General features: G+C 37.5%; 1 protein-coding gene across 2 annotated transcripts in view; it reads left to right on the top strand.

The window, feature by feature from the left end:
- Positions 1-23,167, top strand: part of CACNA1C (calcium voltage-gated channel subunit alpha1 C) — a 1,037,023-nt gene that overhangs the window by 74,646 nt on the left and 939,210 nt on the right. Inside the window, exon 1 of one of the 2 annotated variants that reach the window (XM_072650131.1) lies at positions 16,952-17,234. The exons of the other annotated variant lie outside the window; for it this stretch is intronic. The gene's annotated coding sequence lies outside the window, so the exon portion shown is untranslated. Of the gene's footprint in view, positions 1-16,951; positions 17,235-23,167 lie in introns of those variants that run through there. 2 annotated transcript variants of the gene reach the window in all.

Genomic DNA, 23,167 nt, shown 5'->3' on the forward strand with positions numbered 1-23,167 from the left:
GAGGGAAAAATACTAATATTTTGCTTTGTTATTTCTAGATCAGAAAATACTTCTCAGTTCTATCCACTATGCTCATTAAAAACATTCTATGTCTTTAAAATCAACCAACCAATAATTATTTTACTGAGCACTGGTATATGTTCCCTCTACAAAAGAGTTATTCTGAGGTCTCATCTTAGTTTGAAAGTTTCTCTCATTTCTTGAAAGCTATGCCGATAGAATTCAAACCTTGATAGGTACTGTTGGAAAGGACAGATTTTTCCTTTGAGGACCAGCCTAGCTAATGTAGCAGGCTTGTCACCCAAAGGATGGTCATCCTGTAATTAATTTTTTCCAGCATGATGACATTCTGCTAAAGTATGTGAAGAAGTAATTTGTGTCAGTGTCAGAACTGCTGACCTCATAAAATGAAGGATCTTTGGAAGTACTGTAGTCTCAGCCCTGTTCTAGGCACTCTGATGCTGATGCGTAGAAATATAAGATATTGTCTCTACCCTCAAATAGCTTACAGCCTACGCTTTGAAGTGGGGCAGAAGAGAGGAGGGACAGTCCTTCTTCCATGTATTGCTTCTGGAAGCAAGTCTATCTTAAGCTTCCATGTCTTTGCCTGGAATGCTGGGTGAACATTCTCTAAGGGTGCATGCACATGAAACAATAGAAAATGAAAAGTACTTAAATGTTAAATTGTGTGATAGAGACTTTAAATTCTACATCCAAAGAAGGGGAAGCAATGAGGGCTAAATTAATCTCAGGAAGTAATATTCAAGATTTATCACAATAAAGTTCCAGTATAGTAAAAAGACCTTCAACATACTTGAGATCCATGACAAAAGATTCAACTATTATTTCCTACTTCAACGTTACTTGTGGAATCAAGACTTTTGGACTTGGGGATTCCCTTAATGAAAAGAGGTGTTTTTTTTTAAATAACTTTTGCTGCTGGGTTTTCCTGGGATTGGGGATATTTTTAATCACTTCAGATTGAAGAGTTTTCATCTCAGTCACACAGCACAACTCTCTTATTTTCTGTATGATATTCCACTTTTCCCCCTGTTGTGTTCTTACTCGCTTGTCGTCCCCAAAACCTTTGGTGTTACTGAGGCTCAAGACAGGAGAGTCACCGGCAGTTTTAAAAAGTCAATAAAGGAGAGCATTGCTATTCAAAGTAATACCTTACATTCACACAATAAATTAGTAGAAAAGGCAAGTTTATAGCTTCTTTTTACCCCCATGAGTTACCACTAGTTGTACACTCAATTTTGTTACTGAGGTCAGAGGCTCTAATTTGCGATGTGATTTGAAATCTTTTGTAGCACTTCTCACTATTTCCCAGGTTCAATGTAGCTTGGAGCTCATCAGCTATGTATCTCATGGTGGACCCTCCATCCAATCCTTTCTGTTTTACCAGACCATGTAAGGAACATGTTAAGTCCAATAGCAAAAACATTTAACACATGAAATGATATGTAACCTGCCTTTTGAGGCCCAGATATTCTACATTAATATACCCCAATGCAGCCTTCAGAGTTTCCCCCCAGACCTCTAGTGCTGTGCATCCTAGGATTCCTGTGCTTAATAAGAAATATTTGAGATAAAAACTGGAGACCACGCATGTGTGTAAATGCTTGGGACTGATGTGCTTTTTAAGGTAGTTTACAGACATAAATAAACTAAATGAATCAAGTAGTAAAAGCACTCTCAGCAACTATAAACAAATGGATGCGTCTAATATATCTCTCTAGATGTGATCAGGGTGCATGAATGAATAAATGGAAAAGCATTTAGTAAGTCCTTAGAATGTGTAAAGTCCTCTGATGAATGCTTTGGAGACAAATAGAAAAGTAAAATCCTTGTTCTCAGGGATCTCACTTTTTGATGGGAAAGGAGACAAAATATAGAGGAGGTTTTAACTGACTGTTGGATGGAGAGGCTTCTTGGTCTTTAGGGTACAGCAGCAGAACAAATGGTAATGTTTATTCTTTAATGTCATTTCTGTTAACAAAGCCATATTGGTTTCTGATTTTGAACTAATTGATGATGCTAAGAACTTTGGTGCTAAGAGTTTCTTTTCCTAGGTTTTTAGTAGCTGTGCTTGCTGAGAAGGTGGAAACTGCACACCTGCAAAGGAAATTGCCAGGTTGAATCTCCACAAAGGTAGTTTCTCAGAGCTGTGGTTTCAGAGACCGGTCTGAAAGATAGGCACATGGTCAAGGGTGAGGGGAAGCAGGGTTTCTGGAGCTCTTGGGCTGAGGTCCTGGGCTATCTTGGACAGGGTCTGAAAGGAAGTGATAGTTGAAGTGCCTTGCCCCACTTGGGAGCATGCTGCTTTCTGTCTCTTTTTCTCAGGGTGCCTTGCTTACCTGCCCCTCCAGAGGGACTCATGATAGTGGGGATAATAGATCTCTTTTCTAGCAGGATTACTCGCTTTCATAATGACTACAAGGGCTGAGCAGGAAATAAGCCTAGTAGTTTGTGGACCGCTGTTATTGCCAGAGCTCTTGAGCTAAATACTGATCATTTAGTTGCAGAGAATCAACTAGTGATCTTGGTTCTGATAAAGAAAACATATGAGGGATGGGTCTCTGCTCTTGAGTGACCAAGGGGAGGAAACTGTTGATCTGTCCCATCTCCTCTCCATGAAGATCTGCTGCTTCTTGGTGAGGGGGCTGAAATATGCAGAAGAATCTTAACTTAGCTCTAAGGTTATTGGGATTCTATCTCAACTCCTCACTGTCCCTGGTGTCTCTGCTTGTCTCACTCGATCTGTAAGCTGGGTTCTGTGCTCCCTGAGTAGGAACTATCCAGACAGGATTCCCAGGATGATGAATCTCACTCAATGAACCTTTTCACTCAATGCTTGCCTCTCCCATTTTCAGTTGCACTACTTCTTTTCTCTTCTTTTCTCCGGTCTTTTATCATCTCTAATGACTCTGGCAGCACCACTTTATACCTACCCACCCTACTACCTCATAAAACACTCCCCACCAACCTGTCTTCACCTGATGATGTTACCATTCTCCAGCCCATCAATCATCAGTCAATCAATAGACATTTAGTAAGTACCTACTATGTGCCAGGTGGTGGGGATACCGTAAGAGCCAAAAGACAGTCCCTGTCCTCACGGAGCTTACAATCTAATGGAGGATACAACTTGCAAACAAATATACACAAAGCAAGCAATATATGGGATAAATAGGGAAAAAATTAAGGAAGGAAGGTGATGAAATTAAAAGGTGTTGGGGAAAGTTTCCTGTAAAAAGAGAGATTTTAGTTGGGAATAAAGTTCAAAGGTCATACCTATCATGCTTTGTATATAGAGTACTAGATAAACTTAGCAGTAATCTATGGCTATACTATAGTAAACCTAACATTGCTGTGGCAGTCTTAGTTATTTTCAGCTACTCTTAATACATTTGGCAGCAGGGAAGGCAGTGTAAAAGAATGCATTAGAAAATGGGATCCCCAGGTTCCATTCTCATCTCATAAAGTCAGCATAGTAGAGCTAGAAGAAATCTTAGAGACTCTCTTGGGGATCACCTAATATAGTCTCATTTTTTGTATGTAGTCTACGCACTTAGTATTTTATTCTGCATTTCACAGAGTTTTAGAGTTGTGAAGGACCTCAAGGACTGTTATTCCAACCCAGAGCTGAATAGGAATCTCCTCTAAAACATGTCTGTCAAAGGATCACATCACTCAGCCTTTGCCTGAAGCCATCAAGTGAGGGTCCTAAGGCAGGTCATTCCACTCCTGCTTGACTTGAATTGTTACAAAGTTTCTTTCTGCGAACCAGCTGAAATTTGCTTCTTTGGAATCTCTCCTTCCCCTCCACCCCCCATTATTCCTAGTTCTGCCCTCTGGAGAGGAACAAAGCAAATTCCTGCTACATGAAAGTCCTTCAAATATTTGAAGAGTTACCATATCAATTTTGATCTGAACTAATCGGTTCAAAGCATCCCCATGGCCTGACATGTGGAATGCTCGAGGTTAATTTGTTTCCAAAGTCTTTACTATGGAATACACTTAGATGGAAAATATTTAGTCTCCAGATATTTCTAAATAATTGGCACTGCTCTACCAGATAGCCCTGACTCCAGGACAGTACTAACTCCTATGACTGTGGTAACCAGTGCTAGTTGTTCATTCCACCCAGGTCTTGACTTCTGGTCAAACTGGGGAACCCATCCTAGCAGGTGATGGTTGTGGCTAAATAAGGACTATAGACAAAGGATTATTCATGCTCCACCTTACTTCCTATAGGGTACCCCATATGCTCTAATTTCTTTTTCTTTATTTTTGCTTTGTCTCTTGGTGATCACATAAGCCTCATGGATATACAATTTTCATCTCTATGCAGGTAACTATTAGGTCTATATATCTAGCCCCAACTCTCTCCTGAACTCTAGTCCTATATTAATAACTGGATGTCCCATAGGCATCTCAAAACTAATATTTCCAAAGTAACACTCATTATCTTTTCTTTCAAACCCAGCTCTCATTTAGCTTTTTCATTTCTTTAGAGCATACCACCATATTTCCAGTCATCCAGGTTCTCAAACCTGGAATCACCCTTGGCACTCCATTATTCTTCCCACCTCTACAAACAGCTTCAAAGATTTATCAATTCTTCCTCCACAAAAATCTCTGCATCTCTTCCCCTTTTTTACACTCACAGGGCCATAACTGTAGTCCAGGCTTTTATTACATATCATCTGACTAGTAGCCTCTTAATTGTTTTCCCTGCCTCCAGTTTCTCCCCTCTCCAATCTAATTCATCACATAGCTTCAAAGTGATATTACTGAAGTTTAAGTATGAGTATGACATTCCCTTACTAAAGAGGCTATAGTAGAGGGCAGAGCCAAGATGGTGGAGTAAAGGCAGGGACTAGCCTGAGATGTCCCACAAACCCCTCCAAATACCTTTTAAAATGACTCTAAACAAATTGTAGAAGAATAGAACCGACAAAAAGATGCAGTGAAATAAATTTCTAGCTCAAGACAACTTGGAAGGATGGCAGAAAAGGTCTGTTGCACTACAGTGAGAGAGGAGAGCAGTACAGCATAGGCCATGCCAGCATAGCCTGGGCCCCATCAAAGCTGGAGTAAGCCTCAGGGTGACTGATTCACTAGCAACAGTGGCAGTTTCCAGACCTCTCAACCTACAGACACCAAAGACAACTTAGAACTAGTTGTACCTGGATGAGAGTGGAGCACAGTCTAGTGCAGTCTATGCCAACACAGCCCCAGATCCAGCAAAACAGGAGAAGGCCTTGGTAGTGATGAATCAGTAGCAATAGCAGCAGCAGCTGTTTCCTGAACTCTCAGCCTACAAATGGTAAGGAGGAGATTACAGGGGTCTTTTTTTCTAGTACAGAGTCAAGACTCTATTGCTTTGCTCATATTCATATCCAAGTCCTGCGTGGTAGTCCCAGGGTGAGGAGGAATACTAGCATAGCAGAGTTTGCAGCCACAATGGAGGGGGGACCCTTCTCACATTTTCAGGGCAGAAAAGAGTGTTTGTGGTCTCTCACAGACCAGAACACAGACCAGGAGAGGAGTAAACATGCCTTAGAAGAACTGAAAACTTATAGGTCCCTAGAAGCATCTTGGAAAACAGCTACACGAATCCTCTGAAACTTAGGACAGTGCCCCCTCCACCTGGAAACAGAGCCCCACTTTAACAAAGATTTAATAATCAACTAATAAGCTGAGAAAATAAGCAAATAACATAAAAACACCCTCACACTATTGAAAGTTACTATGTTGACAAGGAAAATCAAAACACACACTCAGAAGAAGACAACAAAGTCAAAGCTCCCACATCTAGAGCCTCCAAAAAAAAAAATGAATTAGTCTCAGCCCATGGAAGAGCTCACAAAGGTTTTTGAAAATCAAGTAAGAGAAGTAGAGGAAAAATTGGGAAGAGAAATGAGACTGATGCAAGAAAATCATGAAAAATGAGTCAATAGCTTGGTAAAGGTGATACAAAAAAAAAACACTGAAGAAAATAACACCTTAAAAAACAAACTAGGTCAAATGGTAAAAGAAGTCCAAAAAAGCCAGTGAGGAGAAGAATGCCTTTAAAAGCCGAATTGTCCAAAGCTCATTGAAGAAAATAATTTCTTCATAATTAAGACAGAGCAAATGGAAGCTAATGACTTTATGAAAAATCAAGAAATGATAAAAGAAAACCAAAAACAATTGAAAAAAATAGAAGACAATGTAAAATGTCTCTTTGGAAAACCAACTGACCTGGAAAAACAGATCCAGGAGGGATAATTTAAAAATTATTGGATCATCTTTCAAGAACTTATCAAGGAAAACTGCCCTGATATTCAGGAATAGAAGGTAAAATAGAAAATGAAAGAATGCACTGATCACTTTCTGAAAGAGATTCCAAAATGAAAACTTCCAGGAACATTATAGTCCAATTCCAGAGTTCCCAGGTCAAGCAGAAAATATTGCAAGCAGCCAGAAAGAAACAATTCAAGTATTGTGGAGCCACAAGATTTAGCAACTTCTACCTTAAAGGACTGGAGGGCTTGGAATATGATATTTGGGAGGGCAAAGGAGCTAAAATAACAACCAAGAATCACTTATCCAGCAAAACTGAGGGAAACTCAGGGGAAAAAATGGACATTCAATGAGATAGAGGACTTTCAAACATGCTTGATGAAAATACTAGAGCTGAATAGAAAATTTGACTTCTAAATACAAAACTCAAGAGAAGTATGAAAAGGCAAGCAGGAAAGGGGAAATCATAAGGGACTTAATAAGTTACATACACTTTGACCTACCACTATTAGGTCTGTATCCCAAAAGAGATAAAAAACCAAAAGGAAAAGGACCTATATATGCAAAAGTATATATAGCAGCTCTTTTCTAGGGGTAAAGTATTAGAAATTGAGGGGATGCCCATTAATTAAGGAATGGCTAAACAAGTTGTAGTATGTAATTATGATGGAATACTATTGTATTCTAAGAAATGATAAGCAGGATACTCTCAGAAAAACCTGGAAAGACTTGCATGAGCATCTGATGCAAAGTAAAATGTACTGTGTATAAAGTAACAGCAATATTGTAAGATGATCAGCCATGGATGACTTAGTTATTCTCAGCAATACAATGATCCAAGACATTTCTGAAGGACTTGTGATGAAAAATGCTGTCTACCCCCAGAGAATGAACCGTTGGTGTCCAAATACATATTGAACCATACTTTTTTAACTTTATTTTTCATGAGTTTTTTTCTTGTCTATGTTTTCTTTCACAAGATGACTATTATGGATATGCGTTCATGACTACACATATATAACCTATATGGAATTATTTACCTTCTCAGTAGGGTGGGGGGAAGGAAGGAAGGAGAGAATTTGGAACTCAAAGTTTTAAAAACAAATGTTAAAAATGGTTTTTACATGTAACTGGGGAAAAATAAAATGCTAAATAAAACCTTAAAAAAAAAGCTATAGTAGCTCCCTGTAGGATAAAGTTAAAACTTCATCATTTAGCATTTAAGACCTTTGGTTATATCTCCACTCTTAGACTTGTTACATATTACTTCCTTTAATGCGTAATTTAATTCAATGCAATTATTTTATTTATTGTCCTTCACCCATAATATTCTACCATTCCTGATGAATTTTGAACAATTATCCCTGACTGGAATTTCCCTTACTACATCTACTTTTTAGAATCTCTGATTTTCTTCAAGGTTCAGTTCATTCAACAAATATAACCTTTCTTAGACTCCCCAGACATTTTCTTTCGCCCAGTCTCTTTCCCTCTTTCCCAAACTAAATTCTATTAAGTTTTTATTTATTTTGTATCTACTTGAACTTGATTATTTTCCCAAAATAGAATGTAGGCTCCTTTAGGACAAAGACTTTTTCATTTTTTATTTCACCAGTGTAAAGTGTGTCACATTTATTGTTCAGTTGTTTCAGGAATTTTTGACTCTTTTGGACCCCATTTGGGATTTCCTAGGCAAAGTACTAGAGTGGTTTGTCATTTCTTTCTCCAGCTCATTTTACAGATTCAGAAATTGAGGCAAACACGGTTAAGTGACTTGCCCAGGATCACACAGCTAATAAGTGTCTGAGACTGATAGAAATTCAGAAAGCCGAATCTTCCCAACTCTAGACATGACACCCTAAACTGTGTCACCTAGCTGCCCCACTGGCCACATAGTACTTAATAAATCCTCATTCACTGATTGAGGGAATTTGACCTGACAGTCTAGCTTGGGGTGGGGGTTCGCTGTGTGCAGTGTTTCTCTGCTCTGAGTCAATTATTAGGCATTTATTAGGCTTGGGCAATTTATGTAGATGAGGAGAGGTAATGGGATCCAGACTAGACATTTCCAGAATAATATCCTCAACTACCCTTCTTCTGCCCAAGAGGGACCTGGAGTCAAGAAGATCTGAGGTAAAATCCAGCCACAGACACTTAATAGCTGTGTGACCTCAATGTCACTTGACCTCTACCTGTATCAGTTTCCTCATCTCTTAAAATAGGGATAATAATATCACCTACCTTTTAGGGTTGTTATAAAGATAAATTGAAAATACTTGGAAAGCACTATTTAATCCTTAAAACACTAAAGAAATGTTAGTTGCTGTAATGCTAATATTAAATTAAATATTCTTAATTTCTTCAAGTTATTCTTATATGACATGGATGTGAGACCCCCTCACCATTCTGGTTGTCCTCTTCTGGATACTTGCTAGAATATTCATGTCTTAAAAAAATTTCTTAAAAATTCTTAACTCAGAACTGAATACAAGAGTCCAGATGGTGTCTGACTAGGTCAGAATACGGTGGAACTTTCTTGTTTCTGCATAGCTTTGCATCTTTTAATGCAATCTAAGATAGCATTAGCTTGGCTGTCACATTAGTGTTGACTCATACTGAGCCTTCAGTTGGTTACATTTGTATCTGGGTATGCTTTTCATCCCTCAACTAGCCTAAACTTTATGTGCGGGTACCCCATTTAATCTAAATTTTGTATCTTCTTCATTGCCTAGTATAGTGGTCTGCATATAATTGATGCTTAAGAAATGCTTATTTAATTGATATAAATTGAGTCATCTAGACTGACCTCCTCATTTTATATTCAATGTACTCTTGGAGAAATTATGAAAACCCAGACCTTTTTCCTTTCTCCACAAAATGGATATAATAGCATTTAGCTTTCAGGAATGCTCTAAGTACTGCTGAGATAACTTTGGTAAAATTATCTGAAATCCTTGAGTTACTCAAAATAATTATAAAACATGAAGCCTTTAAATTGTTTCGTTGAATAAAGGTTATGTTTTTCCATAGGGATAATGGCTGAAGATAAAATTGTTTTCTTCCTCCCTTTCCTTCTTTCCCACCCCAGTAATTTGAAGAAGAAAGGGCAAGGTGTTTTTCACATTTCTTATATGTAAATAGACCATTCCACTCCAATAACCTTCACTGTCATTGTGTAGCTGCCAATGTGTAGTTGCTATGAGTCCAGTCAGCTTGTCTCAGGTTTGTGCTTGCAAGGAGGGCTTTTATTTTTAATATTTTCTTTAAAATGCAAAAATACTGAAGCTGCTGTTTGATTCAGTTCTACTCTCTTGAGAATTATACAGACTTAACAAAAAAGAAAATATATGATACACTACCTTAATAGCAGGCTCCTTTCAATACAAATAGTTGAAGATCTTTTGATACATAAATTAACACAGGACACAGAACTTCCTAGTGAAGTAAGCAACAGGTTCTACTATGCCCATTTTGTAGAAAAAAAAATGAAACAAAAAAACGGTGCTGAGCTCTGCTATCATCACACCTAGAATTTTGAAATGAGAGAAAATGGAGTGAAGTAAATGATGTCTTATTCTTTGTCTCCTCTCTTTCTCTATTTCTATCCACCCTGCCATTCATATGCCTCCTACCATTCCATGGAGCCATGTCTAGTCCTATATCAGCTCTAGAGGTACAGGATCACAGCTGAGGGAAGTGGCCCCTAGGAAGTATATTTCTACCTTCCTTTCTCCCAGGCTATGGTTTATAGATTCCCAGGTATACTAGATAGATTCTTGAGTCAAATTCTTGGATTGGGTCCTCTGTAGGGGAAGAGGAGATAACTATTGTACATGAGACTACTGAGGTCCATTTCACTTCACCAGTGGTAGTTCTGACCCAAAATTGGTTCCAGGACCAAGACTTTGCCTGAGAACCCTCTTGACTAGATAAGTTCCTCTCAATCCACTCTGGACTACAGTTGATTTCCTTCCTTTAGCAGAATCGTTTCATTGTGGAGAACATTTTTGTGATTGATCCAGAACTAAATTCACAAGTAAGTAGGGATACAGAACACAAAGACCATCATTTGGCTTAATTTTTTTCCTGTAATATACAATAGAGTCTTTCTACCTGTTATAGAGAACATTAAAACTCACATCTGAGTTTGAATCCTGCTTTTGAATCCTAGCTTTGGCCAGCCCTTTAACCTCTTTGATCTTCAGTTTCATCACCCATAAAATAAGACTAATAGTAAACTACTTATTTTACAAGGTTGTAGTGAGAACACTCTGATTTTGTGGTTGTTCAGTTGTGTCCAACTCTTTGAATTATAACATAAACATATTATTATTATCATGCCTAGCTCCTTCATAGGAGTCATTTGAGTCAATTGCAGAGAAAATTAAGTAAAATTTTCATATCTAGCTCACTATTTATAGGCTATTCTTCCTGTATGATCTCCATTGAAAAAATGCACACGTAGAGTTTCAGAGACTGGCTCAAGATTGTGCAATTAGCGACAGAACTAGATCTAGAACCCAAGACTACTGACTTCTAGTTCAATTGTACAGAAAATTATAGGATTTAGAATTGGAAGACACCCCAGAGTAATGTAGTATAGCTCTTTCATTTTGTAAATGAGGAAATGGGGCTTAGAGATAGGAAGTAAAAGTCAATTAGGCAGTAAATGGCGGAAATGGCACCTGAACCCCAATACAATTCTCTTTCCACTACACCCTACATTAGTCATTTAATTATCATTGATGGCTCAAGGGGAAATACAGTAGGAGATCAGGTGATCTTTCATATGATGATGATAACAGCAACAGCTAGTATTTATACAGTTCCTACTATATGCCAGGCACTGTGCTAAGTCCTTTAAAATATTATCTCATTTGATCATCACAAAAACTCTTGGAGAGTGGTGCTATTATTATCCCCATATTATAGTTGAGGAAACAGAGGAAAACAGAGGTTAAGCAAGTTGCCCAAGGTCACTTAGCTAGTGTTTTCTGTCTTTGTTCTCTAGCACTGATGTTTTCCCATGTTTTTCTGAATTCATCATATGGCATGCACATTTAAAAAATCTACCTCCTTCAAGGGATAGAAATGGTCATTAAAAGATAAAGGGATGGCACCCCTCAGGAGCCCCAGACACTGCCAGCTGCCATCTCACTGCACCCTGGGGACCATCAATAGCTTCCATGTACCCTGGAGCTGAATCTTCCTATGTGTATTATTTTTGTCAATTAGAATATGAACCCCTTGAGAGCTAGGACACTCTTGCTTTTTCATCTGGTTAATGTTGTAAGGTCTATAGGAAGATAGGCTCACTAATAAACTCTTAGTGGAGCTGAAAATTGATTCAGCCATTCTGAAAAACATTTTGTAACTGCATAAAAGAGTCACAAAAGTGTATATGCAATATGACCTGATGATTTCTCCACTGGGCACGTTTCATGGTATGATGAGTGATTCTACTACAGTCTTATTGTGAATCATGACAGTAGGACCCACCAAATAGCTGGAAACTGATTACAAAGGCTCTGTCTTAAAAAGCAATCAAACTGGCCTCAAAATTTGATTGAGCAAGGGTACTAAGGCTTGGATCATTGTTGTAATTTCTCAGACATTTAAGGCATAAAGAAAATCAGCAGGCAAATATTTAGAACTCTAACTTTAAGTTTTATTGATGGGTTTCATTTTTACATTATAAACATTTGCATATTATTTCCATTTCTTGAGAGATCTTTTGTAGAGAAGTAGAAAAGTTAAATAAAATTAATAATACAGGGACCTCATCTGAAAATGCATTCAATATTTCACATCTGTAGCATGCTTCCCTCACTTCTCTATTAAAAAAAAACAACAAAATTTTATTTTCTTTCCTTCCCATTCTCTGCCCTATGGGGAAAAAAGAAAAAGAATATTTTAGAATTAAAAATATTGTTTATTTTTAATATTCATATGTCACAACTTGTTCAGTCATTCCCCAGTTGTTGAGTATCCTTTCAATTTCCAATTCTTTGTCAAGACAAATGGGCTTGTAAGAATATTTTTGTACAGATGGGTCTTTCTTCTTTGTTTTTTTTGGGTACAGACCTAGTAGTAGTATTGTTGGATCAAAGGGCATGAATAGTTTTATAGCTCTTTGGGCATAGTTCCAGATTATTCTCCAGAATGGTACTACCAGTTCACTAATTTACCAGCAGTTCATTAACAGAAGTATTTTCCCTCATCACCTCCAGCATTTGTCATTTCTGATAGATATGAGGTATAACCTCAGAGTTGTTGTGGTACATGATTGTGATCTTCCCAATATAATCAACTCACACCCATGCCCTCTGTCTATGTAAACTCCTTCTAACTGCTTTAATAATGATAAAGTTCTTAGGAGTTATATGTGTCATCTTCTCATAAAGGAATATAAGTTAACTCTATTAAGAACCTTATTTTTACCCTTTATTGTTTACCTTTTTATGCTTCTACTGAGTCTGCTGTTTGAATGCTATATTTTCTATTCAGTTCTGGTCTTTTCATTAGGAATACTTGGAAGTCATCTATTTCATTAAATATCCATTTTCTCTCTAAAGATTTTGCTGAGTAGCTTATTCTTATTTGTAATCTTGGCTCCTTTGCCTTCATATTCCAAGACCTCTTCTCCTTTAATGTGGAAGCTACGAAATCTTGTGTTATCCTGACTGCAGTTCCTCATATTTGAATGGTCTTCTTCTGGCTGCTTGTGATGTTTTCTCCTTTACCTGGGAGCTCAGGAATTTGGCTATAATATTTTCATTTTGGCATCATTTTCAGGAGGCTACCAGTGAATTCTTTTGATTTCTATTTTACCCTCTAGGTATAAGATATCAGGGCAGTTATCCTTAATTATTTCTTGAAATATGATGCCTAGGATCTTTTTATAATGATTGCCTTCTGATAATCTCATCTCTCCTTTATCTATTTTCTAGGTCAGCTGTTTTTACAATAACATGTTACATTTTCTTCTATTTTTTAAAATTCTTTTGACTTTATTTTATTGTTTCTTGATGTCTCATGGAGTCATTAGCTTTTCCAATTCTAATTTTTAAGGAAATTTTCTATCTCTTTTTCCATTGATCAGTTCTGCTTTTTAAGGAATTCATTTCTTCAGTGAATTTTTGTGCATTTTTAAACAAGCTATTAACTCTTTTCATTATTTTCTTGCATCTCATTGCTCTTCCATCTTTCTTCTACCACTTTTATCTCTTTCAGGAATTTTATTGGGATTGGTTCTAATTAGTATTTTTCTTTCAGGCTTTGCTTGTAGTGTTTTTCACATTGTTATCTCTTTTAAGTTCATGTCTTGGCCCTCCTTGACACCATAGTAACTTTTTATAGTCAAGTACTTTTTTTGTTATCTGCTCATTTCTTGACTTTGAACTTTATGTTATGCTCACCTGGGGATGGGGAGGGACTATGTCAAGTTTTAGCTGTTTTCATCTGCTGTTTTCTGGGAGTCTACAAGTTTTCAGTACTTCCAAAGTGGTATGATCTTGGGATAGGTATGGTCATTGTTCTCCTGGTCTGCACTTTGATCTTTAGTCAGGACGAGCCTCTACTCCCCTGCAGCTATAAGTAGTATAACTCCTCTTGGCCTTGGAACTGTGACTAGAGCCTCTGCTCCCTTGTAACTGATCACAAACACTTCTTTCCATCCTGGAACGGCAACCAAGAACTGCTTATGGGAAACAGAGTTTCCGGTCAGCACCAGCTACCCCCAGTGCCAGCAAAAGGTCCCCTGTAATCTCTTTTGAAACCAGTCATTTGATTTCCTTATTATCTCTGGTTTGAGAGCCCCTGAAGTTACTGCTATTGCTGTGAAGGCCTCCTTAAATGCCTACTGCCAGTGCTCCTGTCACACTCTGAGTCTATGGCCACCTTAGTGTTATAGACCTCTCCTGTTGATCTCCTAAATTGTCTTGGGCAAGAAAAATGTCTCCCTCTGACCCTTTGTCAGCTCTGCCACAGTAAAATTTGGTTTGAGGTATTATTTCAAAGTTATTTAGAGGAGAATGTTGGGAGAGTTCAGCTAGATGCTTGCCTATATTCTGCCATTTTGGCTCTGCTGAAAAGTGTGAAAAACAAATTTCAAGTGGCAGATGTGTATAATGAAGCAAAACAAATTCTCTTACTGGCTGCAAATTATGCCAGGGATGGGGAACCTGTGGCCTTGAGGCCACATGTAGCCATCTGGGTCCTCAAGTTTGACTGAATCCAAACTTCACAGAACAAATCCTTTTTTTTTTTTTGCTTTCCAACGTATACTTTTTAAATTTTATTTTTCTTCATTTCTTTTTGTTTGTGATTTCTTTAGCAACATGGCTAATATGGAAATCCCTTGCATGACTACACATGCATAATCCACATCTTAAGGAGAGGGGAAGGGAAGGAGGGAGGGCAAAAGTGTGGAACTCAAAATTGAAATAAGTTAATTGTTTTTACATGTAATTGGAAAGAATAACTTTTAAAAAGATAAGTATATCCCGTATTACTCCTATTCTATAATCAGTAATCAAATCTAGTTTTGTCAGTATTGTTAGATCTACAGTGTTCTTCTTTATCTTTCTTTAAGTAAAGCGCTGAAAGAAGAATGTCAGGAACTTCTAATTATTTTCTTACTATTAAGTTGTTCTGGCTTTTGAGTAAGCTTTTCTTTTAGCTTTTAGATGCCATGCCATATAGGGCATGTATAGTTCATATTAGAAAAGGCAATATAGTACAGTGGATAAAGTGCTGGACTTGATGTTAAGTAGACATTGGTTAACAAATCCTGTTGTTTGGGGGATTTGTTCTGTAAAGTTTGGACGCAGTCAAAAGGCCATAGCCAAGGACCTAGAAGGCCACATATGGCCTTGAGGTCACAGGTTCCCTATGCCAGCATGGTATATCCCTATATATCTATGTAGATAGATATATCTAAAAGATATAACTATATATCTACATCTGTCTTCCTTCCTCCTTTCTTTCTTTCTTTTTCTTTCTTTCTTTCTTTTTCTTTCTTTCTTCCTTCCTTCCTTCCTTCCTTCCTTCCTTCCTTCCTTCCTTCCTTCCTTCCTTCCTTCCTTCCTATCTATCTATCTATCTATCTATCTATCTATCTATCTATCTATCTATCTATCCATCTATCATCTGTCTATGGCTATCTCATTCTGTATCCTCTATTCATCACCTCTATGTAATGGACAACAAGTTTTGTCATTGGGCCTCAGGAATTATGAATGACAATTGGATCAATCAAAGTGGTTTTTTTTTTACAGTTTTCTTTTTTTTTTACTTAAATAGTGTTGTTGCTATTATGTACATTGTTCATAGCATAAATTGTTCTTATGATTCTTCACTTGCTTCACTATGCATCAGTTAACATAAGTGTTTCCATATCTTTTGGGTACTTTGGGTAGTATTACTTTATCTTTAAGAGAGAAGAAATAGGATCAGGGTGGGGGACAATTTCACTATCATTTAGAAACAGTTGACTATCATGGTGAGAGAGAAAGTGTGAAGCAGGAAAAGAACTAAGAGAACTACTTTCCTAAGAAATTAAGTAACTACTGGCAAGCAAAAAGAGTCTGACGAGTCATCTTTAGAACGCTGGCACAGGAGACAGATCACTGGACCTGAAATCAGGAAAAGCTGTGCGCACATCTTGCCTTAGTCACCTAAAAGCTGTGTGACTCTCATCAATTCATTTAACTTCTGTCTACGTCAGTTTCTTCATATGTAAAATGGAGGCAATAATAACACCTACCTTCCAGAGCTGTTGAGGATAAAGTTAGTTTACATTACTTGTAAAACACTTTGCAAATCTTAAATCTATAAATGATAATAATAATTATTAATTCTTACTTTGTGAAGAGGTATTGTAAACAAAAACCATTCCTGATGGACTCAAATGACAGTATTGAGAGAAAGTGTGTCTAGAATTGAGGAGGAGGTAAATATCAGTAGCACAACAGCAGTCTATTTGACATCTCTTTCCTGGGCTGTTGAAGAGCACAGAGCTGACTCTAACTTGTGGGCTTTATTCACCATGATACATTGTAAATCATTCTTTATTTCTTTGCTGTGTGCTACTGCAAGAAATTGTATGAGCAGTAACACTGATACTGTTTAAGCCCATGAGATCAAAGGATTTGAAAATGAGAAAGAGAAGGGAAATCTTTCGGGGAAATAGGGTTTTCGAGTTCATTTATAAACTGTGGTGAATTAATTGATTAACTAATAGGAAAGATTACACATTTTTATTGACTTGTGGGGGCATGTCAAAACATACTCCTTGATTGTTTTAAAACCTTAGGTAGTGAATTAATAATGAAATGAGTAGCAGTTGAAGACTTAGAGCTTTGCCTGGAAGCACCGAGAGACTGTGACTTGATCTTGATCATACAGTTAATTTACACTAGAAGTAGGATTCGAACTCTACACTGCCTCTCATTACAGATAATTTGTTTAAAAAAATTCATACAAGCAGTTCTTCCCCTCTTCTTTTTGGTTACACTAGTACCAGTAATAAGATCACACAGTTAAAAGCATATAAATGGTTTTGCAACTCGTATTACATATTTCCACATTTACTTTCTTTAAAAGACTGTGCCAATTCACAACTCCATAAGAAATGTCACAGCATAGGAGTCTGTATCTTAATGTGTGAATGAGTTGAGACTCTACAGTATGGTAAGTTCTTCTAGAGTTGTCAGTCTTGATGGAGATGTTGAATCTCTTCCTATCTTGGGGATATCTGTGATCATTCCAGCAAGTTTCCACCCAGCAGACCCTAGTAGGAATTATTCACCCCTTTTCATTCCTGACAGGCAAACAAGTGGAGGCTAAAAATTCCTGACTGAGTCAGAGAAAGGAAGATATAGAGGCAAGTCTTCATCTTGACTAAATAGAGGTTTGGGTCCTCAGTCATCTATCTGTAGGTAAGTGGTGAAGAAGAGTAGAGAGAGATGTTCTAAGATAAAAGTGAAATGTGGGGAAGGATGGAGCTCATGGTTATACAAAAACAGTTTATTGCCAAATGAGATCATATATGTAAATTGCTTTACAAACTTTAAAGAGCTATATAATTTCTAGTGATTAGTAGTAGTAGTAGTAGTAGTAGTAGTAGTAGTAGTAGTAGTAGTAGTAGTAGTAGTAGTAGTATTTGTACCTGGTACATAGTAATCATTTAGTAAATGCTTGTTGACTCATGAAGTACACTTCATTTTGTAACAGCTCTAATTATTAGTCACTTCTTCCTTATGTTGAGTTGAAACCTCTATACAACACCCATCTTTAACCCCTAGTTCTTCCCTCTGGAGCAAATATAAACCCTCTTCCATATTTGAAGGTAGTTAAGTGCCAGATCTGAAGTCAGGGATACTCATTTTCATGAGATCAAATCTAGATCCTTACTAGCTGTGTGACCCTAGGCAAGTCACTTAACCCTGTTTGCCTTAGTTTCCCACCTGTAAAATGAACTGGAGAAGGAAATGGCAAAAAACTCCAGTATCTTTGCCAAGAAAATCTCAAATAGGATCACAAAGAGTTGGATACTACAGAAACGACTCGACAACAATAAATCACCTCCTTAAGTTTTCTTTAGGAAAAACAGTGCAGATTCTTTTAATTGTTTCTAATGAGATGTGGTTTTTAGACTTCTTATTAGTTTGTTCTCCTTCTTATGAATGCCATCCAATTTGTCAATAACCTTCCTAATATGTAATGCTAAGAAGTGAACACTCCATATATGGTATCACCAGACAGAGTACAGTGGGACTGTGTTGCCTTGCAGCCTAAGACTGTATTTGCATTTTTGTCAGTCACTGGACACTATTGACGTGTACTGAAGCTAAAGTAGACTAAAATTTCTAGGCTGTTTTTTTCCCATATGAACATTGACCTTTACTTTGTTTTATGTGCAAAATATGATTTGTACTGTCCAATATTTTGCCTGAACTCTGTGCTACAGTACTATAAGTCAAAATTTTTTAGTGACTATGATCCAACAAACATAGAAGAATTGATTTTCCTACATATTTCACTCAATTACATAAGCATGAAATTATAAACTTCTTTGGAAAATGGACATGGAAAATCTGCTTGTTACCTAGTCATATTTTTATCAAGGATACTCGCCAGCACAAATATATGCAATTCTCATAAGGATTTTAAAGAGAAAGGAAAGTAAGTAGGCATGTTATGTCAGTTGCCTTTTGGAAGGTAACAATGCTGCTTATGGCCTTTTCTATTTTTTTGCTTGATCCCTGAGTGCCTTTAAAATTATGTTATCTCTCACATGGATTTATTTTGGATGTATTTGGTCCAGATCAGTTGCCACTCCTGATTTCATCTTTTTAAGTGGCATTGCCATTTCTTCAAATACCATGTAGGCTCTGAAGTGTTAGGTTATGCCTACGTGTGACATCCAGTGTTATGGATGATGAAAAAATAGATCTCTAGAGAAACACTGGTGAACTTGTTCATCTAAACATTGATATGTATATCTTTTGGAAGTTTTATCTATACAGTAAAAGCTCTTGGAATGAGAGAGCTTTGTTGGATCTTATACTGCACTTTGTGTAGATTCTACCAGAGTTTTTGCCCCCTCATTTTTTTTACATCATCCTCCCCTATAATGTTTTGCAACTGAGGTTGGATTTTTTTCCATATAAATTTATTTATTTTCAGTTTTCAACATTCATTTCATAAAATTTTGAATTCAAATTTTCTCCCCATCTCCCTCTACCCCCTCCTCAGGCAAGTATGTATTCTGATTGCCCTTTCCTCCAATCTGTCCTCCCTTCTATCACTCTCTCCCCACTTATCCATTTCCCTTCTATTTTCCTGTAGGGTAAGACAGATTTCTATACCCCATTATCTATATATCTTATTTCCTAGTTGCAAATAAGAATAACTTCTAGCATTCATTTTTAAATCTTTGAGTTCCACATTCTCTCCCTTCTGCCTCCCCAAGCATCCTTATTGAGAAGGCGAACAATTCAAAAAAAGGTTATACATGTATGGTCATGCAAAACACGTCCATAATAGTCATGTTGTAAAAGATTAACTATATTTTCCTCTATCCTGTGCTGCCCTCTATTTATTTAATTCTCTCCTTTGACCTGTCCCTCTACCAAAATGTTTGCTTTTGATTATCTGTTCTCCCAATCTGCCATCTCTTCTATTATTCCCCCCTCTCTAATCTTTTTCCTCTCCCCCACCCCTGCTTTCTTGTAGGGTAAGATGAACTTCCATACCCAATTGAGTGTATATCTTATTCCTTCCTGAAGCCAAATCTGATGAAAGGAAGGCTCACTTATTCCCTCTCACCTTCCCCTTCTTTCTGTCCATTGTAAAAGTTTTCTCTTGCCTGGGTTTGGATTTTAAATTGGTGTTCTTGTATTCCCTATCTTTCTCCTTAACCTGAGAATCATTTGATAGCTGGCCTGATTTTTGAGCTTTTTTTTGGCATTCTTATTATGGCAAATGTTATTCATTTTTATTTTTAAAGGGTTTATTGATTGCACTTCACCATCAATATGCTACAGTCATTTTTTATATGCCTTTCTCCCCCACCAATATTTTTGTAACAAAGAAAAACAGTTTATCAAATCCAAGCAACACAGAGATGGTATGTGTCACTGTGTTCTACATCAGCAACAATGGCATCTGTCCCCTCCTGAAAAATGAGAAGCATGTTTCATTATCACGATAACTGCTTTACATTTAAATATATTAGTTAACTTCTCTAAAAATAGTAGTGAATGCACATCTTTATTTTTGTAAGAGGATAGAGAACCTTTGTTGTGAAGGGAGAAAGGAAAGGAATAAGCATTTATTTAGCACCTGCTATATACCAGGCACTCCATCAAGCATTTTACAAATATTATCTTATTTGATCCTCAAAACAATCTTGTGAGGTAGATGTTATTATTATCATCTCCATTTTACATTTGAGGAAACCAAGGCAGACAGACTAAGTGACTCGCCCAAGGTCATATAGCTAGAAAGTATCTGAGACCACATTTGAACTCAACTCTTCTGCACATGAGGACCGAAATCTCCATCTACTGGCCAATTGATGGCATATGTTTCTAATGATTTCTGGAGTCTTGTTGAAATTTCAAGATCATTTGCATAACTAGGTACTGTTTACAGAGTCAAGGACCAATGGAAATGGGTACAAATGTTTTGTCTTCAATCTGAGTCTTAATGGTAGGTACCAGCCAACTGAGGGGGTGATTGCACTCTGAGGAAGAAAAGAGGTGAATGAGATTCATTAGCCCTAACTTATCTAGGACTAAGTTCTTTGGACCCTGTACAGAGAAGAGCGAGTTCAAGAAATTTCAGAGTTTCCCAAATGGCCCTTTTGTGCTCTATTAGAGAGAAACCATGGAGCTATTTTATAACATATCTCAGCTGTGTCCTGTATTCTCTCAATCTCAGAAATGATAACACTTCTCTGAGGAGTAGAAGTGGGTGACACGTAAGAATTCCAAAGCATTGCAGAGGAGGAGGCAGAACTTTGTAGACTTAGGTAGAAGAATTTCCAGCTGCGAGACATGCGAGAGGATGCTGAGGTTGAAACTCCTTACCTTAGTAAAGTTGGTATGTTCTTCTAGGGAATGGTTTGCTTGCTCACTGAGACATGAGTCTGGGAGAGATTTTGCCTATTTTGTCCGGGGTGGGGGGGTAGGAAGACATGAAGAGGCACTGACGATGAATATATTGCTTGATTTTCCCTAGAACTTATCTTGCTATTCTATCTGAATTAAATATTTTGGCATTGTTTTTATGGTTCCTGTCTGGTCAGTTGATAGAGAATGTACTTGATGGGGGCTTAAGTTAAATATTATTCAAATAACAATGTAGTTCCAGGTTTGACTGGAATACTATTTACACTTTTATCCATTTCCATTGGAAAATTACCCATTGAATTGAGCTAGATTATTCACAACAACTAAATTCTGTCTACTATAAGAAGGAATTTCTTTTTTTTAAGCCTTTTTTTCTCCAGAGGCAATCCAGGTTGTGACTTGCCTACTGTCACATAGTTCGTAAGTGTCTGAGGCCAGATTTGAACTCGGGTATTCCTGACTCCAGGACCTGTGCTCTAGTCATTGTACCACCTAGTTGCCCTGAAGAAGGGATTTCTTTACTCTTCTTTTTAATAGACCCCAGTATGGGAAGCATTTCTCATAACACAGTCCACATGTATGTGCTATCAATTTTATTAGCTGATTTTCTCCCAGTTTTGATCTTACATTTGAGATGTAAATACATCAAATACATGTAAATACAGCAAATACCTGGATGAAAATATATGGCATATCTAGAAAGATTTGGTGAGATTGACAAAAGGAGTTTTGCTTGCCATATTGAAGGAATGATAGCTTGCCAGACATTTATCCTGAGTTATTATTAAATAGCATAGGAATTGCTAAGAATGTGGGATAAATTCCACCAATAGGATAAGTTTAGAGCCCCTGAGGAGCCAGAGAAGTTAGCCTGCTGTTTCCAGTGGGAGCAGGAATAAGTAGACAAAAACATTGTATGCTTCACTGTTTCCTGGCTGTTGTTAATTGTTATTGAAAAGCTGACTGCTGAATCAATTGGAGTGAGACTGAATGAGACCTAGATAGCCATGCATGTGCAGAAGACAGAGGATCAATTGATGGGAGTAAAAAGTGGGATAGAGGATGTTGTGAGTAGCATTGTACCCTGACCCCAATTTAACTTTATTGGCCCAGGTAATTAGAACTATTAGAGATGAAGTTTGAGAGAAGTCCATGACTAGAGTGGGGGTGACTCCCCTTGTGCTACCTCTTCACATTAATCTTGACTCAAGCACCACAATCTGTCAGGACTGGAAACCAAAGGATATAGTTATAGGGTGGGTTTCCTCAATATTAAATAGACCCAACAGCTGTTGACTTCTCAGATAACCTGACCTAAAAAAATAAGGATACAGGAAGCCTTATCTAAATGGAAGTTATGGATCTAGTCATTAAAACATACAGTAGAGAAGAGGGAGATTGACAGCAGTTGATAGTTTAGCACCCTGGTTAGGAAATACCAGGAGAAGAAGAAAGGGTCAGTAGGGTCTTTGGCACCCATACCTTTCCCTCCTCTGTTGTATTCCTTAAAATCTGATTTTATGAAATTGAAAACCTTTAAGGGTGGGAGTCAAGCTCCTCAAACCCATTTAGTTTTTAACAATTGGACCAAATAGGGGTGACAACCTATTGAGTAGGCCTTTTCAGGTTGGATACAGAAAGAAAGATGACATTACTTGGGTTAGACATGGAACTCTTAAAGAAGTGAAGGGTTTTGAGGAGTCACTACATGGGACTGAAACCACTTTTTGGATAAAGGTGGGAGGATGGTGGACCATACATGTCTTCATCATAAACATAAATTATACTGAATATAGAGTGGAGATAGATTTGATGAGTTTGGAGTGGTACTGGTTGGGACTGTTGGTTTGTACCCAGACATGCCAACATGATTCCTGAAAATGTCTTAGCTATCCTTAAGGGTGACTGTCCACATTAAGAGCTTACTCCATCACTTCCATTGGAAGTTTTAGACGCTTTTTATCTCTCTGTTGTTTGGTTTGTGCATGGCTTCATCCACTCTGTTGAACTAGCACTTTTTCTCCTCTACACTTAGCCTGGTTTAGGGAGGTTCTTACAATTTAGGAACAGGGTAGTCTTCTTGTTGGGCTGGGATTTTCCCCCTTCCCCAATGACCTGTGTAACTGTGCTATATAAAGGAAACAAATGGGTCATCATTTGTATGAACTCTTGGGTAGTTGTTTTGTCCTCATTGCATTGTTGGGAGTCTAGAAGCTCAATGGCTAGACCACCAC

Source organism: Notamacropus eugenii, chromosome 3 (assembly GCF_028372415.1).
Source record: "Notamacropus eugenii isolate mMacEug1 chromosome 3, mMacEug1.pri_v2, whole genome shotgun sequence".
In the NCBI taxonomy this organism is placed as follows: Eukaryota; Metazoa; Chordata; class Mammalia; order Diprotodontia; family Macropodidae; genus Notamacropus; species Notamacropus eugenii.